Raw genomic sequence first — 10,027 nt, forward strand, 5'->3', positions numbered from 1 at the left:
GTGTTTACTTTGGCAGCACATATACTAAAATTAGACCAATACAGAGAAGACCAACATGGCCCCTGAGCCAAGGCTGGCATGCATATTCATGGTGAAGTATTTCATTTCTTACAGGCAGCTGAGGATGAAGACAAGAAGGCTAGAAGGTGTAGTGGATAGCAGAGTATGATAGATAAAAATGTCTTCATGAGCCGGGCGGTGGTGGCGCACGCCTTTAATCCCAGCACTCGGGAGGCAGAGCCAGGCGGATCTCTGTGAGTTCGAGGCCAGCCTGGTCTCCAAAGCGAGTACCAGGAAAGGCGCAAAGCTACACAGAGAAACCCTGTCTCGAAAAACCAAAAAAAAAAAAAAAAAAAAAAAAAAAAAAAAAAAAAAAAAATGTCTTCATGAAACATATTTTTGGTGTTGTTTATTGCAGTCTGGAGATTGAACACAGAACCTCACATATGTAGTTGAAAGGACCAAGCAGATGCCTTAACAGGCTGCTCAGTCTTCTCTCAGAGATCAGGCCTCAATTTCAGTTTCCTGAGACTGAGCAAGCAGTCTCTGGGAAGGCGGTGAACAAAAGACATAGTCCTTGCAGTAGCTCCCTTTCTGCACGTACTCTGACTGCTCAAAGTTCAGTCAGATGTTTACTGTCTGGGACCCCTCACCAACTTAGAGTTATGTGCATGAGTCAAGGACAGAGCCTAGACCACTGAGCCAGCCCCCACAAGTCAGTACGTGCTAGGCCAGCCAGCCCCCATGGCAGCTCAAGGACAAAGCCTGGGACTTGTCCTGGACAGCCCCCAAAATGGTAATTGTAACCCCCAACCAGTAAATTCAAAGGTTACATACCCTCACCCAATTAAAAGAGAACAGAGATAAAAATAAACCAATCTGAGTTGCACACGTGCAAAACCCCCAACCACCCACAACCGCCCTGAAGGGCTTGCGGTTTTTGCCTTTAAATAGCTAGCCTCACAAAGAAAGAGCAACTCCTCCCTGCCTCACTGCATTGGGTGTAGGAATGAGTTCCCTGTCTAGACTTGTATCTATAGAATAACCCTTGCTGTTGCATTCTGGACATCCAAGGTCTTCGGTGGTCTCTTTGGGGTCACAATCTGGGTATAACATAGTCATAATGAGCTACGTCCCAAACCCAAACCCATCATTTTGTACAATGGATATACACTAATTAAAAAAAATTAAGTGTCATTGAGACGGACATGGTAGCTGTGCTTGCAACCTACCATGCAGGAGGTAGAGGAAGGAGGACTTGAGAGTTTAAGGCTAGCCTGAACTACATAGTGAGTTCAAAATACATAGAGCTAGCCAGGTAGTGGTGATACATGCCTTTGATCCCAGCACTTGGGAGGCCGAGGCAGGCAGACCTCTGTGAGTTTGAGGCCAGCCTGGTCTACACAGAGAAACCCTGTCTCGAAAAACAAAAACAAAACAGCACCACCAAAAAATAAGTAAAGCTGTATCATAAGATCTTGTCTCAAATGTCCAAAGTCTAGGTGTATATCTGAGGGCTGAGAGTGCTTGCCTAGTAAGTAGAAGGCCCTGGGTTCGATACCCAGCATCACACATATACACACGCACAAAAAAGTATCAATAAGTACTTTTTCTTTAACATTAGTTCACTAGGTACTTTTCCTAATTGTCATGAAGGTTAGTGATGCTATGTAAATTCAGAAAGTAGCATTTGCCACAGGCAATTTGATAGAAAGAATATAAATATTGAGCTGGGTGGTGGTGTATGCCTTTAATCCCAGCACTCAGGAGGCGGAGGCAGGTAGATCTCTGAGTTTGAGGCCAGCCTGATCTACAGAGTGAGTTCCAGGATAGCCAGGGCTACACAGAGAAACCCTGTTTAAAAAAAAAAAAAACCCACACAAACAAACAAAAAACAGAAAGAGATGAGGCCTGTCATGTGAGCTGAGAAATCTGGGTCCTGTGGTCGAGAGGGTAGCCTAGCCATGCCATCCTAGTGTGCCAAGCTCCCTTCTCTTACTGGGAACTGAAGTATCAAGCCTCAGAGTACAAAATGGTGCCTTTTAACTGCTCAGCAGTCTGTGTGCTGCTGGGTCTCCATCCTGCTACTGGCCATGTCTGGAGGGAGACTACCAGCTCCGCCCAAATCCTGTCGGAAAAGCACATTTGCATACGGGAGAATCACGGTTCACTCTCTGCTGCTGTATTTCTGTAGTCCTGTTACCCCAAACAGGAACGTGTAGAGCGGTGTTGAGCGCTACTCTGTGTTCAGAATCTTCTTTCTTAAAGTCCAGGACAGCCTTGTCAGGGTTTTCGTTTCCTCACTTTGCCGAGTTGTGTGGGCTCTCGGTTTTGTTTTTTGTTTGTTTTGTTTTGAGACAGGATCACACTGTGTAGCTCTGGCTGTCCTGGAACTCACTCTATAGACCAGACTGGCTTCCAACTTAGAGATTCATCTGCCTCTGCCTCATAAGGGCTGGGGTTAAAGGTGTACGCCACCGTAGCGTGGCAAGAGTGGGCTTTTATACTGTAAATCTTTTGTCATATACTTCCAACATATGCACTTACAAGACATTTTTTTTACTTATTCTTTAAAACCCAGGACTTTTTTTTTAAGGTTTCATTTTTAAAAAATGTGTCTCTGTGTGAGTGTGTGCATGAGAATGCAGGTGCTAGCAGAGGCCAGAGGTGTCATATCCTTTGGAGCTAGAAGTACAGGCAACTGTGAGTCACCAGCATGGGTGCAGGGAACTGTATGGGTCTACTGCAGGAGCAATACCAGCTCTGAATTGCTGTCTCTTCAGCCCCAGGACCAATTTCTTTAATGGTAAAATCGGCATGAGCAAAAATGTACCACTTTCAATGTTTTTTGTTTGTTTTTTGAGACAGGGTTTCATGTAACCTAGGCTGGCCTTGAACTCTGTGTAGCCAAGGATGACTGTGAACTTCTAATCTTTCAGCCTCCCCCTCCGGAGTGCTGAGACTATAAGCACATGCTTTATATGGTTTTTATGCCTAGTTTTATATGGTGCTGGGGGTCAGAGCCAAGGCTTCCTGCATGCTAGGCAAACACTCCATCAACTGATCTCCACCTGCGGCCGGCCTACTTTAACATTGCTCTTGAAGTGTACCATGCACTGGCATTAAGTACAGGACTTTTTCATTGCCTTGAACAGGAACTTTGAAGCCATTAAATAACTCCCCATTCCCTTCCCCCCTCAACCTCTAGTAACTTCTCTTTTATTTTCTGTTTCCATGAGTTTGAATTCAGGCAGAATTTAGTGTCATTTCTGGTAGGGAACATTTCGACTGGCTACAGAAGATGATTTCCCACTACCAACTAGAACTCTTTCATCCAAGAGACAGCCCATGTTAAATAGAAGGTATAATTTGACAAAGGCATGGATACTACTGAAAGGGAAAACAGTCAAGTGATGCAGATAGAAAACATATGAGATCCTGTGTTGAGTCACTGAGTTCAGCCTGTGTTTTGTTTTGTTTCAGTTCTGGGGATTGAACTTAGGGCCTCAGATATCATGAATGCTAAGTAAGGGCCCTACCACTGCTATATCCCCAGGTTTCTTTTAATTTAAAAAAAAAATTGTTTTAGTTATTTGTGTGTGTGAGAGAGAGAGAGAGAGACAGAGAGACAGAGAGATGAGAGACAGCCATGGTTGTGTGAGCGTGGGCACACAAAAAGCATGGCTCACATGTGGAGATCAGAGATGGTTTTCAGGGGCTGATTCTCACCTTCCACTGGAGTTCCTGGGTTTGAATTTGTGTGGCAAGCACTTTTCCCTTCTGGGTCATCGAGCTGGCTCATTTTCCCTTTTTATTTTGAGACAGGATCTCAGGGTCTTACTCTTACCCTAGGCCAGCCTTAAACTTGTGGTCCTTCTGCCTCAGCCTCCCTAGTAGCTGGGATTATAGGTCGGTGCCACCACATTTAGCAACTTAATTTTGTTCTTGTGGTTATATTTTATAATTTTTTTTTTTTTTTGGTTTTTCGAGACAGGGTTTCTCTGTGTAGCTTTGCGCCTTTCCTGGGACTCACTTGGCAGCCCAGGCTGGCCTCGAACTCACAGAGATCCGCCTGGCTCTGCCTCCCGAGTGCTGGGATTAAAGGCGTGCGCCACCACCGCCCGGCATATTTTATAATTTTTTGAGACAGGGTTTCTCTGTATTGCCTTGGCTGTAGACCAGGCTAGCCTCGAACTCAGAAATCCTCCTGCCTCTGCCTCCCAAGTGCTGGGATTAGAGGTGTGAACTACCACCACCTGGCACAAATGCAAATTTTGTTTTCTTTTATCAAGTTTTAGCAGGTATCCATCTTATCGACATAATTTTAAAAATCCTAGAAAAATTCTTGCACTCTATGAGTAAAAGAAGTGTATAGATTTCACACTGGGGGAAGAGGCTGTTTTATGAAGGAAAGCAGGTAAAAATAGTGTGGGAATTCTCATTTGCTGCACTTAAAACCAGAAAGTAGAATAATCTGTACACATTTTGAAGAGAGAAACTATGACAAGAAATCAGCCGGGCGGTGGTGGCGCACGCCTTTAATCCCAGCACTCGGGAGGCAGAGCCAGGCGGATCTCTGTGAGTTCGAGGCCAGCCTGGTCTCCAAAGCGAGTTCCAGGAAAGGCGCAAAGCTACACAGAGAAACCCTGTCTCAAAAAGCAAAAAAAAAAAAAAAAAAAAAAAATCAAAAATTAGATTCCCAGACAAAAATGTCATCACTGTCTCGAAAAACCAAAAAAAAAAAAAAAAAAAAAAAAAAGAAACACAATCTCTCTCTCTCTCTGTGTGTGTGTGTGTGTGCAGAAGCCAGAGGAAAGTGTCTGCTGTTCTGCTGAGAGTTTCTCACTGAACCTAGATCTAGGCTGTCAGCCAGTAAGCCCCTGCATTCCTCCTGTCTCTGCCCCACCCTCCCGCACTGGGCTACAGCTGTGTACAGCCACACACCTTTTTACAGGGTGCTTGGGATTTGATTTGGGGGAACTCTATCTGACTTTACAAATAAGGGCTTAAAGACAGTGGTATTAGTGTGAGGATGGGTAAAATACAGCAGTGGAACAGAATGGAAGGTTAAGATAGACCCCAGGTAATGGATCAGTGTAGCAGGCTTTCTTTTGGGCCACCAACCAGCTCCCAAATCATGACACAGAGACTTATTGTTAGGTATGAATGCTCAGCCTTGGCTTATGCGTGTCCCACTAGCTCTTATAACTTAATTTAACCTGTTTCTCTTCATCTACGTTTGCCTCAGTTCTTATTACATTTCTTTCATTCTGTATGTCCTTCATGTCCAGCTGCCTGGAGACTGCCTGGCTGGCTGGCCAGCCCTGGGCATCTCTGTCTCTTTCTCCCTCATTCTCTCTTCCTTCCTTCCTCCTCTTCTCTCTCTGTCTCTCTCGCGCCTAGATTCCTCTTCTTATTCTCTCTGCCTGCCAGCCCTGCCTAGCCCTCTACTGCCTAGCTACTGGCCATTCAGCTTTTTATTAGGCCAATCAGGTGCTTTAGGCAGGCCAGGTGAAACAGTTGCAACGCATCTTTCCATAATTAAACACACATCTTTACATCCTTAAACAAATGCAGCATAAACAAATGTAACACACCTTTACATAGTTAAAGTAATACTTCACAACAGATCAGTTGATATTCGACAGAGAATGCAATTCAGTGTGTATGTGTATGTGATCTTTTCAATAACCAATGGTGAGTAAACAACTGGATATCTGTGTGGGAGGGAAAAGAACTTGATGTCTATGTATACCATATGTAATAATTAATTTGAGGGGGCTGAAGAGATGGCTCAGAGGTTAAGAGCGCTTGTTGCTCTTGCACAGTACTCGGGTTCAGTTCCCAGCACCCATAGGATAGATCATGCCCATCCATACTATAATTAATTCCAATTCGAGGAAATCTGACACTCTCGTCTTACTTCTGTGGGCACCGACATGCAAGCAGTGTACATAAGTGTAAGCAAAGCATTCATACATAAACAAAAATAAAATAAATCATAAATAAGAATAAAAGTAAATGAGATAGAAAATAGACCTAAGTACGAGAACTAAACTGTGGAATATTTACAAGACAATGTTCATGACCTTCCAGGTAGGCAGAGTTCTAGGTAAAGTAAAATACACCACAAAAGAATTCACAAGTTGAACTTTGTCAAATGAAAGAATTTCTGCTCATCAAAAGATGGTGTTAAGGAAGTGGAAAGACAAGCTGCCATTGGGGAAGGCATCCTTAACATGCATGTCTGGCAAAGACACAGAGAGCTGTATATCAAACGGTTCTGCTTAGCTTTTTTGTCATCTGGAAAGAGGGAACCTCAGTTGAGAAAATGCCTCTGTCAGATTGGTGGGTGGTCAAGTGTGGTGGTCTGAATGAGAACGGCCCCCCTCGACACATATGTTTGAATACTTGGTCCCCAGTTGGTGAAACTGTTTAGAAAGGATTAGGCAATGTGGCCTTGTTGGAAGACTTGTGCCACAAGGACTGGGCACTGAAGTTTCCAAATTCAGGTTAACCCAGTCTCTCTTCCTCTCTGCCTGCTGCTTTTGAATCACGTGAGCTCTCAGCTACAGCTCCAGTCCCCTCCCAGCCTGCCTGCTGCCATACTCTCGGCCACGCTGGTCATGAACTCTAACCCTCTGCAACAGTAAGCCCCCAATAAACTCTGTTATAAATTGCCTTGGTCATAGTATCTTATCATAGCAATAAAAAAATAGCTAAGACAGTAAGTCTATGGGGCATTTTCTTTATTCATGATTCATGTGAGAGGGCCCAGCCCATTGTGGGCAGTGCAGCCCTTGACAGATGTCTTGGATTGTGTGTGTATGGCAACCCAAGAGACTCATTCATCCATAGTGTCTGCTTGAGTTCCTAATTCCAGGTTCTTGCCTTGAATTCCTGCCCTGACTCCCTCAATGATGGACTTTAAGCTGTAGGATGAAATAACCTTTCTCCTCCCTGAGTTGCTTTTGGACATGGGGTTGATCACAGCCACAGAAAGTTAATCAGGACATACACCTGGCTTAAAAACGACTCTCTCTAAAAAAGTTTTGTTGTTGTTGTTGTTATTGTTTTTAATTGTGTGTGGGTATGTGCATGCATGGTGCAGGTGCCCAAGAAGAGAAGAATGCATCTGATACCCTGGAGCTTAAGTTACAGTCAGCTGTGAGCTGCCCAAAGTAGGTGCTGGGAACTCAGCTGGGGTCCTTTACAGGAGCAGTACCAACTCTTAACCACTGAGTATTTCTTCAGCCCAAAAAGGATTTGCAAACAGAAGACATTCAAATGTTCAGCATATGAAAAGGCAGCATTACTACAGTGTAGCAGGCTTTCTTGGACCACCCGGCACCAAATCATGACATGGAGACTTATTATTAATTATGAATACTCAGCCTTAGCTTAGGCTTGTTTCTTTCTCTTTTTTTAAATTTATTTTTATGTGCTTTGGTGTTTTGCCATGGGTGTCAGATCCCCTGGAACTGGAATTAGAGACAGTTGTGAGCTTCCATGTGGGTGCTGGGAACTGAACCCAGGTCCTCTGAAAGAGCAGTCAGTGCTCTTAACTGCTGAGCCATCTCTCCTGCCCTTAGGCTTGTTTCTTAGCTAGCTTCTTTTGTTTTGCTTTTTTTCTAGACAGGGGTTCTTTGTGTAGCTTTGGAGCCTATCCTGAACCTCGATCTGTAGACCAGGCTGGCCTCGAACTCACGAAGATCCACCTGGCTCTGCCTCCCGAATGCTGGGATTAAAGGTGTGCGCCACCACTGCCTGGCTCTAGCTAGCTTTAAAAACAACAACAACAACAAAACCCCAAAAACAAAAAACCTTAAATTAACCCATTTCTGCCGGGCGGTGGTGGCGCACGCCTTTAATCCCAGCACTCGGGAGGCAGAGCCAGGCGGATCTCTGTGAGTTCGAGGCCAGCCTGGGCTACCAAGTGAGTTCCAGGACAGGCGCAAAGCTACACAGAGAAACCCTGTCTCGAAAAACCAAAAAAAAAAAAAAAAAAAAATTAACCCATTTCTATTAATCCATGTGCTGCCTCAAGGTTCATTTGTCTCATCTACATACTGTCCTGCTTCCTCTATGTCTGACTGTCTGGCCCCCAGCTGGCTAGCTCCCCTTTTCTCTCAGCTCACAAGCCCTGCCTATCCCTCCTCTGCCTAGCTACTGGCTGTTCAGCTTTTTATTAGACCAATCAGGTACCTTAGGCAGACAAGGTAAAACAGCCACACCTCTTTACATAGTTAAGCAAATGCAGCATAAACAAAAGCAACACATCTTTACATAGTTAAACAATTATTCTGCAACACAAATGTAACACATCTTTACATATTTAAACAAATATTCTATTCCACAACACTACAGGACAAAGAAATACAAAACAATAGAAAGTGATGTCACCACATCACCACCAGATCAACAGTGTCAAGTTTTGTGAGGTGTGGAACAACCACAGTCCTCATACAGTACTGGTAGAATATAATGCTTTCTAGACAGGCTAAAAATTGCTTAGTAATTCTTTAAAAAGGATGGTGCTCACTAGACATGGTGGCACATGCCTGTAATCCTAGAATTTGTGAGGTGGAGGCAGGAGGCTTGTGAGTTAAAGGGAGCATTGACTACATTATAAGACTCTTTTTTTTTTTTTTTTTTTTTTTTTTTTTGGTTTTTCGAGACAGGGTTTCTCTGTGTAGCTTTGCGCCTCTCCTGGAACTCACTTGGTAGCCCAGGCTGGCCTCGAACTCACAGAGATCCGCCTGGCTCTGCCTCCCAAGTGCTGGGATTAAAGGCGTGCGCCACCACCGCCCGGCTATAAGACTCTTATCACAACACAGTCTTAACGTATGAACCAGAAATTCCACTTCAAATATTTGGAAGAGAAATTAGTCTACAAAAAGATTTGGATACAAATGTTAATGTAAATACTAGCTGTGGGAGCCCACAGAGGTTTCCTAGTGAGATCTGAACTTGCTTTACCCAGCAGGGCTGCATAAGGGGATGGATTGACCACGTGCATGGTTACCAGGTGTGCAGTACGCTTTGATCTAGCAAGGGGGAGGTCTTTTGCCCCGCCCCTTGGCATTCCTTTAAAAAGCCCTTTTGAAGAGACAGAAGGGGCCGGTGGATTTTGATCCAGGTCCTCCCGAAGCTATCCTGTGTTTCTGTCTGTCTCATCTCCTCTGTCTATCTACTAATTCCTTATGCCTCTCTCCTTCTCATAGGTAACCTTGTAAAATGTGGGGGCAGCCTCCCCTTCCACCCCCCACCCTACCCCACCCCCACAACTAGCTCTACCCCCAATTGGCACAAGTTAGAAATGGTGATAAAAGTCAAAATAGGGTCGGGCGGTGGTGGCGCACGCCTTTAATCCCAGCACTCGGGAGGCAGAGCCAGGTGGATCTCTGTGAGTTCGAGGCCAGCCTGGGCTACCAAGTGAGTTCCAGGAAAGGCGCAAAGCTACACAGGGAAACCCTGTCTCGAAAAAACCAAAAAAAAAAAAAAAAAAAAAAAAAAAGTCAAAATAGGGGTCATTTCTGTTTTCTGGTTTTTTTTTTTTTTTTTTTTAAAGATTGGTTTATTTATTTATTATGTATACATTGTTCTGCCTGCACATATACCTATACACCAGAAGAGGGCACCAGATTTTATTACAGATGGTTGTGAGCCACCATGTGGTTACTGGAAATCTGGAAGAGCCACCAGCGCGCTTAACCTCTGAGCCATCTCTTCAACCCTACTTCTGTTTTCTCTTTTGAGATATTCTAGTGTGCTAGGATGTGTCGCATCTGATTCGGTGGGTGCAAATCTGTACATTTAAGATATGAGCACTTTATGCTAATTATAACGCAAAGGAAACAGCAAAACATATTGTGTATCTAGGAAGTTTTAAGGAGTGAGGACTTTGTGTTAAAACTTCATGAAGATTTATAAATAGATAAAGCTATACTTGGGAAAAATCTATAATCAATATTTTCAGGCTCACAAAGACTGAAAATAAATGGATTATACATTATAATAAACGTAT

General features: G+C 44.0%; 1 non-coding gene across 1 annotated transcript; it reads left to right on the forward strand.

Annotated features, from left to right (window-relative positions):
- LOC128123520 (U6 spliceosomal RNA) lies at nucleotides 1–109 on the forward strand. The gene has a single exon (XR_008222701.1). It is a non-coding gene; the product is annotated as a U6 spliceosomal RNA (small nuclear RNA).
- The last annotated feature ends 9,918 nt before the right edge of the window (nucleotides 110–10,027 follow it).

This window comes from Peromyscus californicus, unplaced genomic scaffold (genome assembly GCF_007827085.1).
Source record: "Peromyscus californicus insignis strain IS unplaced genomic scaffold, ASM782708v3 Scaffold_3__1_contigs__length_106647218, whole genome shotgun sequence".
Lineage (NCBI taxonomy): Eukaryota > Metazoa > Chordata > Mammalia > Rodentia > Cricetidae > Peromyscus > Peromyscus californicus.